Source organism: Gracilinanus agilis, chromosome 3 (assembly GCF_016433145.1).
Source record: "Gracilinanus agilis isolate LMUSP501 chromosome 3, AgileGrace, whole genome shotgun sequence".
Lineage (NCBI taxonomy): Eukaryota > Metazoa > Chordata > Mammalia > Didelphimorphia > Didelphidae > Gracilinanus > Gracilinanus agilis.
This window is the reverse complement of record NC_058132.1, coordinates 435,225,733-435,244,805: the sequence shown is the minus strand read 5'-3', so window position 1 is coordinate 435,244,805 and position 19,073 is coordinate 435,225,733.

Sequence of the window (19,073 nt, the reverse complement as noted above, 5' to 3'; positions counted from 1 at the left end):
GGTTCTGAGAATTCTGGGAAACTTTGAAATTTGTTGATTTCCCAACTGCCAAACTCTCTCTGGGAATTAACCTTTGCTTAGAGAGGCTGGTTGGTTCCTGCTCTCTGGATTTACTCTGGAAAAGTAGGAAAACCATACTAGCACTTAAGAGTGGAAGAAAGTTGGAGTTTAGGAGTTAAGTTGTTAAAAAAGACCAGAAGAGAAGAAGGAAAAAGAGACTGTTTATCATCTGTGTACTTCCAGAGTGGAGGCAGGCTTTTGAGGCCTGCTAGGTCCAGAACCCTGACCAGGCCCAGAAAGAACTTAAAGTTGGAAAAGTGAGCTAAAAGAATAAAAGGAGACAGTTACTTATGAAATATAAAAGGATTATAACTAGCATAAGAGTATTTAGCATAGATTTTTGGATTTTAGTGATAGATTTAAGGAGATCAAAGGAGGCCTGAACCCAGGCAGAAGAAACTCTGTGTGTGGAGTATTAGTTTGGGACTGGGACAAATTAGAACCCCTTTAGATTTAAGGATTCTATTCTCAACCTTTGTTACCTAACCTTATCTATCCTTGCACTTTTTAAACCTTATTAAATAGAGGTTTTTGTTTTCTTTAGAACCTGTCTCTATCCCATTTTCTTACCTTATACAGCATAATAGTAGTCCATCACCATCAGATACCACAATTTGTTCAGTCATTCGATCAGCACCCCCTCATTTTCCAGTTTTTTTTGACACCACAAAAAGCTTAGCTATAAATATTTTTATACATGTATTTTTCCCTATTATCTCTTTGGGATAGAAACCCAGCAGTGGTGTGGCTGGATCAAAGGGCAGGCATAGTTCCAAATTCCCTTCCAGAATGGTTGGATCAATTAACAACTCTACCAGCCTATTAGTGTCCCAATTTTGCCACTTTCCTTCCAACATTTATTACTTTCCTTTGCTATCATATTCACCAATCTGTTAGGTGTGAGGTGGTACCTCTGAGTTGTTTTGATATTGTTATCCTTTACTGTCATATTGGCCAATCTGCTAGGTGTGAGTTGGCACCTCAGAGTTGTTTTATCTGCATTTCTATAATCAGGAGGGATTTAGAACAATTTTTCAAGTGATTATGGATAGTTTTCATTTTTCATCTGAAAACTGCCTCTTCATGTCTCTTGACCATTTGTCAATAGAAGAATGGCTAGATTCCTTGTACATTTGACTTTGTTCCTTACAAATTTGACCTTTGTCAGAGATTTTTTTTATACCTTCCTGCCCCCCAGTTTATTGTTTCCCTCCTAATTTTGGATGCATGTAAAGGCATGTTGTGAGGAAAGAAATTATATTCAGAATTTTGCAACTCAGAATGCTGCAGACTATTTTCTTCCAGGTCAAGATGGTGGCAGAGTATAAAGCAGCTGCTTGACCTCTCCTAACTTACACATATAGGACTCCTCTAGAAGATACAAAAACAAATCCAGACAAACAAAGGGACCCTTCAACAGGGCGCAGCATTGAAGGTAAGTGGAATCAGGGCATTTCCATGCTATAAAGAGGTGAAACATCTCTCACTAAAACGTGAACTGAGTAATCCCCCCCCCCACACACACACACACCACCTACAGTGCCAAAGCCAGGGCAAAAGTGTCAGAGCAAATTTGGGACACCCATTGAGTCCTTAGCAGCCACCTGAGGTCACCAGGGCCAGCTCCTGAGAGCAGCAAGACGTAAGACCCCAAGAGGCTAAAGAACTCGCGGACTTTGAACATGGACCCTGAGCTCAGACGTGCATGTGGATCTTGAGCCCAGTCGTGGGCTTGGATCTTTTGTGCAGGCAAATCTTGGGTGGGGACCCAGTGCAGAGTGGTGCAAAACTATGGAAGCAGAATGCTGAGACTGTTAAAGGAGCTTCGGGCAGAGGAACAAGCAAGGGGACCACCAGGAGACTTGACCCTGAGAACAATCAGGAGCCTAAAGACCTCAGACAGACACTGGGCTTGAGGATAAAGCTGAGAGGGTGCTGGGCTAAAAATGGCAAGCCAGACTCAGGAACCCCAGAAGATAAAGATCAGCAAGAAGAAATCTTTAACAGTTGACAACTTTTACACAGAGAAAATCCAGACAATCGAGCAAAGAGCAGAGACCAAACAAATAATCATATCAAAACCTTCCCAAAACAATGAAAACTGGTAACAAGCTCTTGAAGAGTTCAAAACTGAGATGATGAAAAAGATGGAAGAGATCGGGCAAAAGCTAGAATTGGGCAATTTGAAAAAGATGCCCTCAAAACTAAAGAATTGATAAGCAAATTGTAGGCCAAAAACAAACAGCTAGGAAACAGGATAGACCAAATCAAAAAGGAAAATCAAAATGTTATAGCAGAAAACCAGTCTCTAAATACAAGAATTGGACAATTAAAAGCCAATGATCTCTCAAGACAGCAAGAACAAATAAAACAAAGTCAAAAGACTGATACAATAGAAGGAAACATGAAATATCTCAATGAGAAATTGACAGATCAAGAAAACAGGGCTATAAGAGACAATCTGAGAATCATTGGTCTTCCTGAAAAAGCAGAAATTAATAGAAATTTGGACTCCATACTAAAAGAAATGATTCAGCAAAACTGCACTGCAGTTCTACAACAAGAGGGCAATATATACATTGAAAGGATCCATAGATTACCCTCTACACTAGACACTGAAAAGACAACCCTCTCCCCTCCCAGATCCATCAAGCAATTCCACTGGGTTTTACACGTATCATTGTTTTAGAACTGATTTCCATATTATTAATATTTGCAATAGAATGATCATTTAAAGTCAATATCCTCAATCATATCCCCATCGAACTATGTAATCAATCATATGTTTTTCCTTCTGAATTTTTACTCCCACAGTTCTTTCTCTGAATGTGGATAGCATTCTTTCTCCCAAGTCCTTTTAGGTCATCCTGGATCATTGCATTGCTACTAGTAGAGAAGTCCATTATATTTGATTGTGGCACAGTGTATGAGTCTCTGTGTATAATGTTTTCCTGTTTCTGCGTCTTTCACTCTGCATCAATTTCTAGAGGTTGTTCCAGTTCACATGGAATTCCTCCAGTTCATTACACAACTGATAATTATAACTCTGAATGTGAATGGGATGAACTGGCCCATAAAACAGAAGCAAATACCAGAGCGGATTAGAAACCAAAATCCTACCATATGTTGCCTACAAGAAACACATATGAGGCTGATGGACACACACAAGTTTAAGGAAAAGGGTTTGAGCAAAATCTTTTGGGCTTCAAATAAAAAAAAAGAAGGCAGGAGTGGCAATTGTGATTTCTGACAAAGCCAAAGTAAAAATAGATATGATTAAAAAAGACAGGGAACGTCATTACATCCTGATTAAAGGCAGGATAGACAATGAGGAAATAACATTGCTCAAAATATATGCACCAAGTGGAATAGCATCCAAATTCATAAAGGAGAAACTGGCATAGCTCAAGAAGGAAATAAATAGTAAAACCATACTAGTGGAAGATCTAAATATTCCTCTTTCAGATATAGATAAATCAAACCAAAAAATAAATAAGAAAGAGGTAAGAGAGGTGAATGAAGTCCTAGAAAAAATTAGATTTAGTAGATATGTGGAGAAAAATAAATAGGGACAAAAAGGAATACACCTTATTTTCAGCTGCACATGGAACATTCACAAAGATTGACTGTGTAATAGGGCATAGAAACATGGCAAACAAATGCAAAACAGCAGAAATAATAAATGTATCCTTCTCAGATCATAATGCAATAAAAATAATAATTAGTAAGGTCACCTGGACAGTCAAATCAAAAACTAATTGGAAATTAAATAATATGAATTCTCAGAAAACTAGTTAGTCAAAGAAGAAATCATAGAAACAATCAACAATTTCATTGAAGAGAATGACAATGAGGAGACATCCTACCCAACTCTGTGGGATGCAGCGAAGGCAGTACTCAGGGGGTAATTTATATCCTTGAGTGTATATATTAACAAATTAGGGAGGGCAGAAATTAATGACTTGGAGATGCAACTTTAAAAAAAAGTGAGCAAATTAAAAATCCCCAGATAAAAACTAAATTAGAAATACTAAAAATTAAGGGAGAAATTAATAAAATCAAAAGTAAAAGAACTATTAAATTAAGAAATAATACTAGAAGCTGACATTTTGAAAAAAACAGATAAAATAGACCAAGTACTGGTCAATCTAATAAAAAAAAGGAAAGAAGAAAACCAAATTGACAGTATCAAAGATGAAAAGGGAGACCTCACCTCTAATGAAGGGGAAATTAAGGCAATCATTAAAAACTATTATGCCCAATTATATGACAATAAATCTAACAATCTAGGTGATATGGATGAATATTTACAAAAATATAAATTGCCTAGATTAACAGCAGAAGAAATAGCATACCTAAATAATCCCATATCAGAAAAAGAAATTGAACAAGCAATCAAAGAACTCCCTAAGAAAAAATTGCCAGGGTCTTATGGATTCACAAGTGAATTCTATCAAACATTCAAAGAACAATTAATCTCAATACTATACAAATTATTTGATATAATAAGCAAAGAAGGAGTCTTAACAAACTCTTTTTATGACACAAATATGGTACTAAGTCCAAAGCCAGGTAGATCAAAAACAGAGGAAGAAAACTACAGATCAACCTCCCTAATGAACATAGATGCAAAAATCTTAAATAGAATATTAGCAAAGATATAGAGGGTTATCCATCATGATCAGGTGGGATTTATACCAGGAATGCAAGAATGTTTCAACATTAGGAAAACCATCTACATAATTGACCATATCAACAATCTAACAAACAAAAATCACATGATTATCTCAATAGATGGTGAAAAAGCCTTTGACAAAATTCCATTCCTATTGAAAACACTGGAAAGTATAGGAATAGAAGCACCCTTCCTAAAAATAATAAATGGTATATACCTAAAACCATCAACAAGCATCATATGCAATGGGGATAAATTAGAAGTCTTCCGAATAAGATCAGGAGTGAAACAAGGATGCCCATTTTCACCTCTATTATTTTACATTGTACTAGGAACACTAGTAGTAACAATTAGAGAAAAATGCTGCAGAGTGATTGATACACAAGAGCATCGGCTTGAGGAAGCAAAGGATTATGGGAGAGATTCCTGGAGGAGGGGCTTTTGGATTGAGGGGCTCAAGGTTGAAGGAAGGAGAACTTGCTCATGACCATTCTAGGGCCAATCCTGAGGATTTTCCTGGACTCCTGTTATTCCCAAAAGCTTGTTATTCCTATGAGCATCTATTGACATCACTTGATCCCAGGGAAGTTGGACTCAAAACCAGGAGCTGACCCCCAAACTCCAAATCCTAACCTTCCCTTACAAAAGGAACCTATCTTAAATAATTATCATTTACATAATAGGATAGAAACTAGATTTATGGGGAAAGGAAGGAGAACCTTTGGTTTAAGCCAGGATTGTCTCTCTTAGGAGTTTAGGACCTTAGGGTTTAGATTACTAGGGTTTCCCTTGCTCCCTTTACCCATCATCTTCTTCAACTACCCTGATTAGTCCATAATAATATATCTGGAAGTCAGATAAAAGGATTCAAGTTAATTCACAGTCAAAGAGGAGAAGATAGTCTGTGATTAGCTGCTTAAGTGGGACTGCAATTGAGTAAGACCCCCTGTGGTGTTGATAGCTGATATGGGGGAGGCCTTAATTCACAGAGGGTCTCTGCCTATGTGGCCAGGGTCTCTACCCACCTCATCAATCAAGATAGCCTTCCCACCGCCCCTCACCGCTGGCTACCACCTCCAACCTATCACCATTTTGGAGAAATCCCTTCAGTTTGTCAAGTAATAGTGGCATTTTGAGGCAAGGGTCAATTGATTCAAATCACTGGTCCATTACTCTTTGCCACCTCACCTCTCTCAAATTAGCCATAATTACAATTGGTTTTGTTTGTACAGACGCTTTTTAATTTAATATAATTGAAATTATTCATTGTACATTTTGTAACATTCTGTATCCCTTACTTGGTCTTAAATTCTTTCCTTTTCTATAGAATTGACAGGTATAGTATTCTATGTTCTCCTAATTTACTTATAATTTTTCTCTTTCTATTTAAGCCATTTACCATTTGAATTTATCTTGGTATACATTGTGAGATGTTCATCTAAACCTAATTTTCCCATACTGTTTTCTAATTTTCTCAGCAGTTTTTGTCAAATAGTGGACTCTTGTACCAAAATGTGATCTTTTGTTTTATCAAACACAAAGTTGCTAAGGTAATTTACCCCTATTTTATTCCATTGATCTACCTTTCTATCTCTTAGCCAGTACCATATTATCTTGATGATCACTGAATTATAGTACAATTTAAGATCTTGGTACTACTAGGCCTTGTATTGGTTAAAATAGGGGTTTTGACAAAATAAGAGAGCAGCTTTTAATAATTTAAGTTTTAATGAGAATATAGTAAAGTTTTAAATATATTATCCCTTTAAGCCAGAAAAAGAAAAATTCTATTATCTTTTAGCAATTAACAATTTAGTTTAATTAAAATAGAGATAGTAAAATAACATAGTAAAGGAAGGAAAGATAGAAAAGAGGAAAGAGAGATTACTAATCTTATACCCTGTAAATATACCTAAAATTCCTAATAAGTACTTCTAACTGTCTTCTGATGATAGCTTCTTCTTGCCTGGCAAACACCAGGCCTAATCTAAACTACACTATGTATAAATGATTCACTAATTACCTAACTCCCTAAAATAATAGACAGCTACCACTCACTCACTCCTTCAATCAGTTTTCTATAGGAGTCCAAACTGTCAAGAGCCAACTGACAGCAGATCCCTGCCTATGAGACAGACCTCCTGTTCTCTCCAGATCCTAAAGGCAAAAAGCTCTTTAAAGGCTTAAGCCAAAAACCCTCTTAGTAAGCTCAAGACCACCTTTATATAACTAGATGCCAACCCACTCTACCAGCAACAGAAATAAAAAATAAATATGTATGTAAAGTTAGATGGATTGCTAGATCCTTAGATGATATAGTCTTTAGGGCCAGTTATCAGAAGTCCTTAGGTTGTGGAAGGCTTCCAGGAAGAAACTGACAAGTTACCAAGCTGATGTACATCAAGGTTTTATTTAAACTAGGACAGGTAGGGGAAGGGGATTGGCATAATCTAACTGGGTATGAAAACTAATTCCTCCCACCAAAATCCAATAGGTTTGAACAGTTGTTATCTACACTGAATCTCTACCTACAGATCCCAGCTACCTGTACTATCTCCTAATCAGAATCCCACCCCACCCGACCCCCTTTGCTAGTAATCAGAGTAAGGGAAGGCTGGAAGATACACAGGTTCACTGGGTCAAAAGGGAGATGTCCCACAAACAGTTGTCCTCTGGGGTTTGTCAGGAGCCCAGCAGTATTATAGCAGTAGCAAGAACACACAGGACCAGGTATAAATCCAATAAGAACGGGAGTAATAGGTTAACTCACACAGTACACCTGTGGAGTTTAAATCCAATCTCAAACACTTCCCAGAAGGTAAGAGGCTTGTAGGAAAAGTTCACACACAGTGTCTTCCTCCAGAGAGCAAAGTCCAACCAACTGTCCCAGCAGAGTCACTGTCTCCAGGGTTCTGGAATTCTATCTCTGACTTTGCTTTGACACTTCCTGCTTTTCCTATGATTTCCCTATAACACAACCAACTCCCAACCACTAACTCATGCCCATCAGCCAACTTCCAGGCAACTGACAGACCCAACTGTCTGCAACTGACTGAAAAACTCTCAGCAACTACCTCTCCTGACAGTAACTGACAGCCTGCAAGTGACACTGGCTCAACAAGGGGCTCTCCCATTCCCACTTCGTAACACTGTGGGCTGATTAATCCCTACACATCTCTATTGGTCTTAAAATCTTTCCTTTCTCAAATATCTGACAAATATACTATTCTGTTCTCAACTATCAGTCTGTTTCTAAGGCAACTCTTTCAAAGTTTCATTGTATTGTAGCCTACTCATTGTATTTTTCAGATTAAGAATAATGTCATGCAGCCCAGGGAGAACATTTCAGGAGGCCACATCTGGCCCGAGGGCTGTAGTTTGCCCATCACTGGTGTAGACAGTCTGTACTGGAGGTCTGTAGACCAAAACAACAGAACTCTGACACAGAGCATTGTAATAGGTAAATAGACTGAAGCGGATTTTGCAAGCAGGCTAGAAGGAAAACCTTGACTCTTAGTCATGGACGTTCAAAATGGAATGAAGGAAAGAAAACTGTTTCCCCTTGAGTACTCTGGTCAAGCTGGGAAAGGGAGAGGGTGTGAATACCTTTGCCTGCCCAGTGAGGAGTCCAAGGAGTATGGAGTTACCATTGAAAAAGAAGTCCTGCCAGGGAAGATCAAGTGAGCAAGAAGATCTAGCTTGGGTGTTGGACATCCCAGTCTGAGACAAGCCCCTTGATTAGCATTTCCTGGCTTTACCTTTCTGTGGACCCATTTCCTGTGCCATCAAGAGGAGCTGAAGTGGTCATGGCTTTGTGAGAGACCCATTTTCCCTTCTAGTCTGTGATAGTCTGATTAGTGCAGTGTAGGCTTTATCCCATTCTCCTATCCCCTGTGTGGTCCCTAGTGATTAGATTCAGTGTGACCTTTCCCCATTATCCCTGACCCTTAATTATTATTAAAACCCCCTGTTTATAATTCTTTTGTCCTTGTATTACCCTGTCACTTGTTGGTTTCACGGACTCCCTGGCTGGATGGATCAGTGTGACAGTTAAGGCCCAACAGTCACTCCTGTCAACTGTCATTTCCCAAACTGCCAAACCCAATTTCCCTAACTTGTTTGGTCTCAGTCTATTTTCCATTCCTGTCTCCTACTAACCCTTCTGAACCCAGATAAAATATTTATGGTAAAAGCATCTAGTTCTGGGATTTCCAGGCCCTTAGGGGACCTTTGACTTCATTTCCAGCCAGAGGAGCAGGAAGCAGCAGAATGCTGCAGGGGAGGCATCTCTGGAGGCCCTGTGATCACCATTGCTAGCAACCACATAACCACAGCAACCATCATCCATTCTACTTTTATGGGGTGTTGTGGATTTCTAATTGACCATCATTACTGAGAAAACTCAGGGGGAGACTGGGAGAGATGAGGACGTGCATTATAGGTGCTGTTTCCAGGCATTAGAAATAGTGACAGTCATCATAATTTACATAAGGATCGCCATCTTGCAGCATAGTGCAGACTCCATTTTATCACTATTACTTTTGTGAATCCTTATTAACCCGTATTTCTCCCTATTAACCCTGCACTTTCCTAAAAGACAGTTATATGTGCTATCTTGTGGTCAGTTAGGCTAGTTAACCCCTAATTGCCTGCAACGCTAACAGGCTATCTATAATTCTATCTTCTGTCAGTGCTTCCCTGATGGAGAACCCAAAAAACAAAAACAAAAAAAGGTTAAGTAAAGGAAGTGGTAGTAGCAGTGGTACCCTTTCAAGAGACATGGACCAAGATGTATAGCATTATAGAAAAAATAATGGCAGATCATTTTGTGTTCTATGTACTGAAAGGGTAGTAAGCAGAATGTGGAATGTAAATAGACATTTTGAAACTAATTATTCCCAGCTCTTGGAAAAAAGTGAGGATAAAAGGAAAGAATACATTTCCAGGCAGCCACACCTTTATAAAAGCCAATCTAATTGCATCCTTAAATTTGTAAAAGACTCTACAAATTTAACATCTGCAAGTGTGAGCATGCTCGCTCCATAGCTCAGCATGGAAAAACACTAAGTGAGGGATAATTTATTAAAGAAACTCTTCTAAGATGTGCACCACTTCTATTTCTCAATATGCAGAATAAAGTTGCAACTATTAAATGAATATCTGAGTTACCACTCAGTAGAAATATCATAAAAGACCAGATAATGAGACTGAACACAAACGTACAACATCAATTAAAGAGAGACATAAGTAATTGTAAATATTTTTTGGTCTGTCTTGATGAAACTACTGATATGACATCACATGCTCAGTTGGCCATATTTCATCCTCACTTTTTTCCCAATATTGGTCAATATTCTGATGGTCTCTCAATGAGAGAGTTGATAAAGTTAGTATCAGTGTCAACAAGTACATCAGAAAGCAAAATATGTAAGGTTGTTTTAAAAACATTCTGGGATGTAAGCATTAATATCTCTAAAGTTGTCTCACTGACAACAGATGGGGCACCAAACATGGTGGGGAAAAAAGTCAGATTTTTCAAATTGTTTACGGAAGCTATTGGTCATCCGATTGTCCCTTTCATTATATTATCCATGAGGAGGCTTTATGTGCCAAGGGAGAATTCACTGTCTTAAACGACTTAATGTCAGTTGTTACAAAAATAGTTAATTTAATAGCTACTCACCCCCTTCACAAGCAAGAATGAAAACTAAATTAGAAATACTAAAAATTAAGGGAAAAATTAATAAAATTGAAAGTAAAAGAACTATTAAATTAAGAAATAATATTACAAGCTGATATTTTGAAAAAAAAAACAGATAAAATAGACCAAGTACTGGTCTGGCAGGGCATTCATTTCATTTTGCTCTAAGTCAGGAGGTTCTTCATGATGTTCTTCATGTATAACATGTTCTTTAACAGGCTTCACATGTGTGATGTGGAACCAAGGGTCCCTATTCTCAACTTTCATGCAAGTTGGGCTAGTTAATAGCACCTGGAAAGGCCCGACCCATTTAGGGTCTAGAACAGATTTTCTTGTAAAGTTCCTTATATAGACCATGTCTCCCAGTTTAAGCTGATGTAAGCTAAAGTCTAAAGGAACTCTCTGGGTTAACAAACCAAGTTTGTGCAATTCATCCAGTCTCTTTTGTAAAGCTTTTATATATCTATATAGCTGACATTCAGCTCCAATGTGTGACAAAAGAGCTGTCTTCTGGGATGAACTATACCATGGAGCATGCCCATACAGGAGTTCATACAGTGACAATCGTGTGTCACTACAAGGTAGACTTCTTAAATAAAAAAGAACAATGGGGAGTGCTCGTACCCATTTCAGATGGCTTTCAGAACACACTTTCCCAATGAGATTCTTAACTCTCTTATTGTAGATTTCAATTTGCCCTGAGGATAAGGGGTGATAGACTGAATGTAAACTTTTCTTTATCCCCAAAGTCTTATAAATCTCATGCAAGATGTTCTGGGAAAAGTGTGATCCATTGTCCGAATCTATTCTAGCTGGTAAAGAGAATCTCGGAACTTTCTCTCTCAGAAGTGCCTTCACCACAAAGGCTGCGTTGTTTTTCTTTGCAGGAAACACTTCTGGCCATCGAGTCAACCTGTCAATGATGACTAGGGTATATTTGTATCTTTGTCAATTGGGCATTGATATATAATTGATCTGCAAGCACTCAAACGGGGTATATGCCAATTGTCTGCCTCCTAGTCCCTTAATTCTGGTCACGCCCTGATTATATTGCAAGCAAATCTTGCATTTCTGGCATGTTGTAATTGCACAAGTGGATATACCAGGAGTTGTCCAGTGACTTCGAATACCATCCACCAAGGATTGGGTCCCATAATGGCCTTTGGCATGCAATGCATTACATAGGGTATTATATAAAGATCTTGGAAGAATGGGTTTGTCCTCACTAGAAAACCATACACCTATCACTAATTTGGCCCCTAGATTTTCTACCCAGTGCTTCACTTCCCTTGGGGAGTATGCCTGTTTTAGATCTGCTTCATCCACCAAGGAGAAGTTCAGCACATGGATAGGGCCGAATTGGACACCAAATTTGGCCGTTATATCTGCCCTCCTGTTTCCTAATGAGACTTCATCCACACCTTTTTGATGTGATGGGCAATGCATCACTGCCATTTCCTTAGGTAACTGGGCAGCTTTCAGGAGATGATTTATAAGGCTCCCATAGGCTATCTCCTTCCCACCAGCTGTTATATATCCCCATATATTTCCAAATTTGGCCTGTACAATGTACTACATTAAATGCATGATTAGTATCTGTACAAACGTTCAACCTTTGACCCAGGCCAATTTCTAATGCTCTGGTGAGGCTCAGGATTTCAGCCCCTTGAGCACTCATGGACTTGGGTAAAGCTGCATACCATAAAGTCTCATCTTGAGTTACTACAGCCACGCCTGTATACCGTTCTCTATCTACCACAAATGCAGAACCATCGGTAAACAAAGTGAGATTGGGAGAGACCAAAGGAATATGGGTCAGATCATCTCTTGTTTTCTGAACTATGTCCAAAGTTTCTGCACAGCTATGGATGGGTTCTCCTTCTAATGATAAGTCTGGCAATAGTGTAGCTGGGTTGATCTCCTTACAACAATTGAAAGTTAGGTTCTCATTGCCCAGCAACACAATTTGCTACTGGGATAAGTGCTGGGATGTAAACGCTTGCAGGTTGCTGTTTTTCAAGATGGTATCTATTTGATGAGGAGAGTACAGCATAATCCTGCATTCCAAAACCAGATCTGAAGATTTTTTACCCATTAGGGCTACAGCTGCAATTGCTCTCATACATGGTGGCATCCCCCTAGCCATAACATCTAACTGGGAGCTATAATAGGCTGTTGGTCTGAACTGATCCCCAAGAGTCTGCGTCAACACTTCACTGGCTATTCCCTTGTCCTCATGCACAAACAGGTGAAATGGTTTTGCATGGTCAGGGATTCCAAGTGCAGGATTGGACAACACCACTGTTTTCAATTTTCTTTAGCATGCTTGTGCTCCCATGTCAGTTTTAAAGGTTCTGAGACAGTGTTCCTAGTCAAGTCTGTTAGAGGTTTTGAGATCAGACTATAACCAGGTATCTACGGCCTACAGTAACCCGTGATTCCTAATATTGCATGGAGCAGCTTCTTGGTCTTAGGCATACACAGCTTCTGTATATGTGCAACTCTCTTTTGAGAAATTTGTCTTATACCCTTTTCCAACACGAAGCCGAGGTACTCTACTCGTGGCAACACCCACTGAATCTTATTTTTGGAAATTTTGTGTCCCCTTTTGCATAGCTCTTGCAACAGTTATTTGCTGTTCCTTTGACAGAGTCGAGCACTTGGTGACATTAACAAAAGGTCATCCGCATAATGTAGTAGCTTGCTCTCAGTGAATATAATGGACTCAAGATCTCTTTTTTTGCCCTACCAGGAAAATGCAAAAATCTTCTGACTGGACTCATGCAGAAGTACAGTAAAATATGCACAGCACAGGCCCACGACCGTGAACCAGACCTCATTATTTGGAATCTCGGCGATGATATTTGCCAGGTTAGATACCACTGTATATCCCTTCTTAACAAAATTGTTCACTGTTCTCAGATCCTGCACAAAACGCCATTGTGTCTTGCCATTTGGATCTTTCTTTGGCTTCTTAATGGGCAAAATAGGTGTGTTGTACTTGGATATAGTGTAGACCAAAATGCCTTGTTCCAGGAGACTTTGGATAATGGGTCTGATACCCTCTGTGGCCTCTTTGCTCAACTTATACTGAGGGATTCTAGGTGGAGTACCCTCTTTCATCTTGATCTTAACTGGGGTGGCAGATTTTAAAATTCCCACATTGGTTGAATGCTTAGCCCAAATTGCCTCTGGGATATCTTTCGGTATTTCAAAGATACTCCCCATTTGTTGTTCCTCCTCATCACCCTCCTCTTGCCCTAGGAATAGCAAGAGATAGTGCTTGAGTGACTGTTTGGGTAAGTGTAGGAATATCTGGCCTGACTTATCACACTGGATAGTGGCACCTAATTTACAAAGAATGGCCCTCCCCAGGAGATTGGATGGACAACCAGGTATCAACAAAAAGGAATGATCTAAAGTCATTGGGCCTATTTTCACCATCTTAGATCTTAGCTTGGGCACCAACTCTATTTGCCCAGTGGCTCCTTTTATTCTCACAGATCCCATTAGTGCACAATTTTCTGGTGCTGATGTCAACACAGACCGGGTTGCTCCGGTATCAATAAGAGCAGGATAGATTTGATCTCCTATTGTCACCATAACCAAAGGTTCCCTGTCTATAGCTGTCTGATCAACAGGTACCAAAGGTGTTTCTATCTCAATGTCCCCCAAGTCCCATTGATCTTGTTCCAGGACTTCTGTCTGTGCTGGCTCAGGATTCTGTGCATGTAATGATGGTAAGTCTCCTTCAAAAGTGGCCTGTGGGACTGCCAATGGCTGAATTGGCATCCCTGGATTGTTCATGGGCCTATCAGTGTCAAAGTGTATTTCAGTTTTTTTCCAGATCATGAGTAATGTAGTGTCCTTCTCTTCACTGAACATGCTTTGCTGGACTTAAGCAAAGTTAGTTTCAGGAGAGGTATTTCTCTGCATTAAAGGAAATTCTATAGAATTGGGAATGTGTTTTTGGTTCATGACTATATCTCAATCCTATGAGTCTATGCTTTCTTCTTGTATTTGTTCCCTAGACTCCATGTTAGTAACAGGAAACTTAACTCTAGATGTATTTTGCATAGGAAACAAAGTCAGTGTTGTAGATTCTTCCTTTGTCCCTATTGATGTCATTTTGTTCCTCTCTTGGCTACTGACATTTGTGAAACTGAATTCCTTTAAATGCATTAACTCAGAATCTACTCCAAAGGCAGCTCTCTTTGGAGTATCACAGGCTTGAAAGTGTGCTACATCGTCATGCACTTGACCCTAAAGTAGGCTTGGTACAAATTCCCTAGCTCCAGGATCTAGCTTTAAAATTCCTCTAGTATTGTAGCTACTAGAGTTTTCACTTTCCCTTCCAGCTTCCCTAGTTGGTGATAGAGAAGAAGTTGTACCTGTGTCTGAGAATTTAGCACTTTCCTTCTCAATGGTCTGCAGGAGCCCATCTCCCTTGTTGACACTGTTTCCAAGAGATCACCATTAGAACAGCTGTCTATAATCATTGCCCTTGCTGTTTGGCCTTGCTGTACATGTAAATGATCCACAGTCTTACTACAGAATGGTTATGTCCCCTCATTGTGAGAATCAAGGAATGCTACCTTCTTCAAGCTTTTATCAAGAACTTGTGCAGATGTGCCTGGTTTTCTGTCAGTGTACCCCATATCACTGTTTCCTTTCCCATAAATTCTCTCCTTAATTTTTATTATATCCTCCTCCATTAGCAATCAATCATATCTTTTTAACTTTGTGTTACCTCCACCAACCCATAACTCATAATATCTTCTGCACCCATTTTGTTCTTCTCACATTCCTTTGCTTCATCATTATCACTGCCCTTCTCTTTTCTTGCAACAACGGCTTTCTCTTAGGCTGCTTCCTCGGTTCATAAGGTATAAGGTCTAGCTCCTTGGGACAGGTATTCTTTCATTTTTGACAAGCTTGGGGACTTACTAAACTTGGCACAGTCATGGTCACAACATCTGGACTTCACCTCATCACTGTATCTACTATTGTTGTCCCTGTTGTTATTATTATTGATGTTACTATTGTATCTGGAATTATAGTATGTATTCCTCCTGGTGTTATTGTTATTATTCCTATTTCCAAAGTTAATCTGGGACTTAAATCTACAATCCCGTACCACGTGGCCAATTTTTGAACATAGGAAACATCTTTTTACTTTGTTGTTAGCACTGCCACTAGATGATTGCCTAGGCCTGCTCTGGCTCCTCTGATTGGTGCACATCAGAGCCATATTTTTAATTTCTTCCACCTCCTTGGCCTTCTGAGCTTCCCTCAATTGCTTTTTAGCTCAGCAATCTCTCTATCTTTTTCAGAGGTTCTAGATGGTTTAGATTCACTATCCTTCGAGTCATGGACATAAGCCGCTGTCTTCCTCTATTCCTCAATGGGCATGGTCTCCCATTGTGGGCAATGTAGTCTAAAATATGTCTGGATATAATTCTGGCTCCCTTTCACAAATTGCCTCCTGACATGCTGAACGTTGTCCTCAGCAGTCATGTCCCTAAACCCTAGGATAGTCTCCCCAGCTTCCACCAGTCTGTCTAGGTATATGCTTTGGTGTTCTTCCTCCCCCTGCTTCAACTTTTCAAATGAGCCCCATGCATTTGATATTCTGGCATGAAGTCTCATAGCCTCTGCCAAGTCCTCCCTGCATCTCCTAAGATATGTCATATTTGCATGGGATGACAGCTCCAGATCTTGATGATGCTCTGGCCATGATGCAAGATTGGGATTGGTCCTTGTTTCTGCAATAAACTTAGCTTCCTCACTTGGAGTAAATAGTTCCGATAACAGGAGTTCAATGTCTTCGAAATTTGGATTGTAAAGCCTGGCTGCCCTTTTAAATTCTTTTATTGACTTATGTGAATTTACAAAAACCTGGGTGAACCTCCTTTTTAAAATTTCTAGATACACCCAAGTAAATGGTTTGTAGCCCTTGACATGTATGATTTCAGCATCCGGTCGCACTATTGTCCTATCTGTTATTGGAAGGATTGTTACAGGAGCTGCCTCTGCCCCTGCAACTTCTTGCTTTTCTGGGTTGTCATTTTTAATCTCTTGTTGTATTTTACCCCCCTTCTTTGTTGTGACCGTGTTTTCTATTATTTCCAATTGTATAATCATCTTGGCATCTAATTCCTTCCCCTCTAATCTGTTTGTTAATCTCTATCAGTGTCTTCATATGTTCCAACATCTGTTCCATAACCGGGTTAGTAACTTCAGCCTTTCCAAATGTGAAAGCCTGTACCTTCCTCAAAATCATTAGGGCCCCATAGCAAGTTGCAGTCATGGCTATTCCTGATGGTAAATAAGCCAAGGCATCCCCCACTGTTATCATTAGCCACAGGTAAGTGTCATAAAGTTCTATCACTGTTTTTAAAAATTGGGGAACTGTGACAAACCAAAATGTGGCACAAGTCTGCAAATCTCATACAATAAAACTCCAGAGCACCCCAAAGTAATAATTGTTCTATTGATCATACTGGCCATATATCTCTTCTCCACTAGTTTCTAGAGTAAAATACTAGGTTGGCTGGCCAAAACTGTTATGATGATAATAACAGATCATTTGGATAAGGAAAGGTGACCCTGAGCTATTAGGTTGAAGCTGCCCTTCCCCCACACAGGAGGGGGTGAAGGGCACTTAACTAAAACTGACTCTCTTGCTATTAATGAATATTTTTACTCTCTAATCACTAAATATTTGTTGTATTGAAGTTGATAAAGATCAGCCCTATTAAACAGGCTAACCCTTGTGTAGAAACCACAAAGGCTTTGCCACAAAGGCCACTCAGGTAAATCCCAAGTCTGGAGCAGTAAATAGTGTGTCTGTTCACTTCAACCCCTGCAAAGCAACTGCCAACTCCTCTCAACTGCCCCCTCACCCAAAGTTCTCCAGGGGGGTCGCCTGGAATTCCAGTTGAGGCTGTCCCTGTATCTTTGCAGGGATTCCATGCATCCATTTTGACATAACAGGGTCCCCTTGCTTGTCCCTCTGCGAGAGACTTCTTTAAAAGTCTCAGGGAGCTGCTTCCACAGCCATTCACCCCTCTGCACTAGGTCCCCACCCAAGGTCCATGCCTGAGCTCAAAGTCTGTGTTCAAAGTCCAAGAGCTTTAGACTCTTGTTGTCTTAAGTCTTCCTGCTCTAAGGAGAAGGCCCTGGTGATCCCAGGTAGCTGCAAAGAACTTAATGAATGCCCCAAACTTGCTCTAACTCTTATGTTCTGGCTTTGGCACTATAGGTGGTGTGTGTGTGGATGTGGAGGGGGGGGGGCTCAGCTTGCATTTTAGTGAGAGCTGTTTCACCCTCTTATAGCATAGAAATGCCCCAATCCAATGTACCTTCAATGATGTGCCCTGTTGTGGGGTCCTTTGTTCATCTGGATTTGGTTTTTATGTCCTCTTGAGGAGTCCTATCTGTGTGGGTTATGACAGGTTAAGCATGCTGCTTCTACTCTGCCACAATCTTAACCCAGAAGCTCCCAAACACTACAATTTCAAAGACCTTTTAGCCAATCAAAAGCTACTTCTGACTTCCGGGTTAAGATGGCGGCAGAGAAAGAAGCAGCTCTTAACCTCTCCTGACCGAAACACACAAAACTCCTCAAGGGGACATAAAAACAAGTCCAGACGAATGGAGGAACCCCACAACAGGGCACAGCGTGGAAGGTACGTGGAATCGAGACAGTTCCAGGCTAAAAAGGGCTCTCACTCAATCGCGAGCTGAGCAACCGCCCCACCCCCACCCCCTCCACACTCACCTATAGCTCCGAACCCAGCTAAAAAGAAATAGAGCAAGTTTGGGGAACCCATCGAGTCATCGGCAGCTCCGGGACCTGTTCCTGAGAGCAGCAAGACTTAGGACCCCATTAAGTCAAGAACGCACGCGAAATCTGAGCGCGCGGGAGCAGAGAGTGGACGCTGGGCGCAGAGTGCCGGCTGAGCAGAGGCGTGGGTGCCGGCTGAGCAGAGGCGTGGGTGGAGGCAAACACAGCCAGGAACTAAAGCCTAAGTGGGGAACCAGTGCAGACGGGTATACGACTGTGGAAGTAGCTCCCTGAGACTTGTAAAGGAACCTCCTGCAGAGGATCAAGCAAGGGAATCCACCAGGGGGCTTGACCTTGGAAAAAACTAGAACTCAGACCTCAGGAGCCAATAGATCTCAGACAGACACAGAGAGCGAGGATAAACCTGAGAAGCTGCTGGGCTAATGATGGCTAATCAGTTACAGGAAATTCAGAAGAGAAAGAATAATAACAAAAAAAAGAAGTCTTTAACACTCGACAGCTTCTACACAGAGAAAATCCAGACAACCGAGCAAACAGAGGAGGAGAACAAACAACCATCCAGACCCTCCCCAAATAAGGAAAACTCCTCACAAGCTATGGAAGAGTTCAAATCTGAGATTCTGAGGAAAATGGAAGAGATCTGGCAAGAAAATAACAGCTTAAAAGGTAGAATCTTGCAACTGGAAAGCGAGGCTCAGAAACCAAATGAACTGATAAGCAAATTGAACACAAGAAATGACCAGATTGAAAAGGAATACCAGAAGATTATGGCCGAAAACAAGAAGATTATGGCCGAAAACCAAAAGATTATGGCCGATTACCAGAAG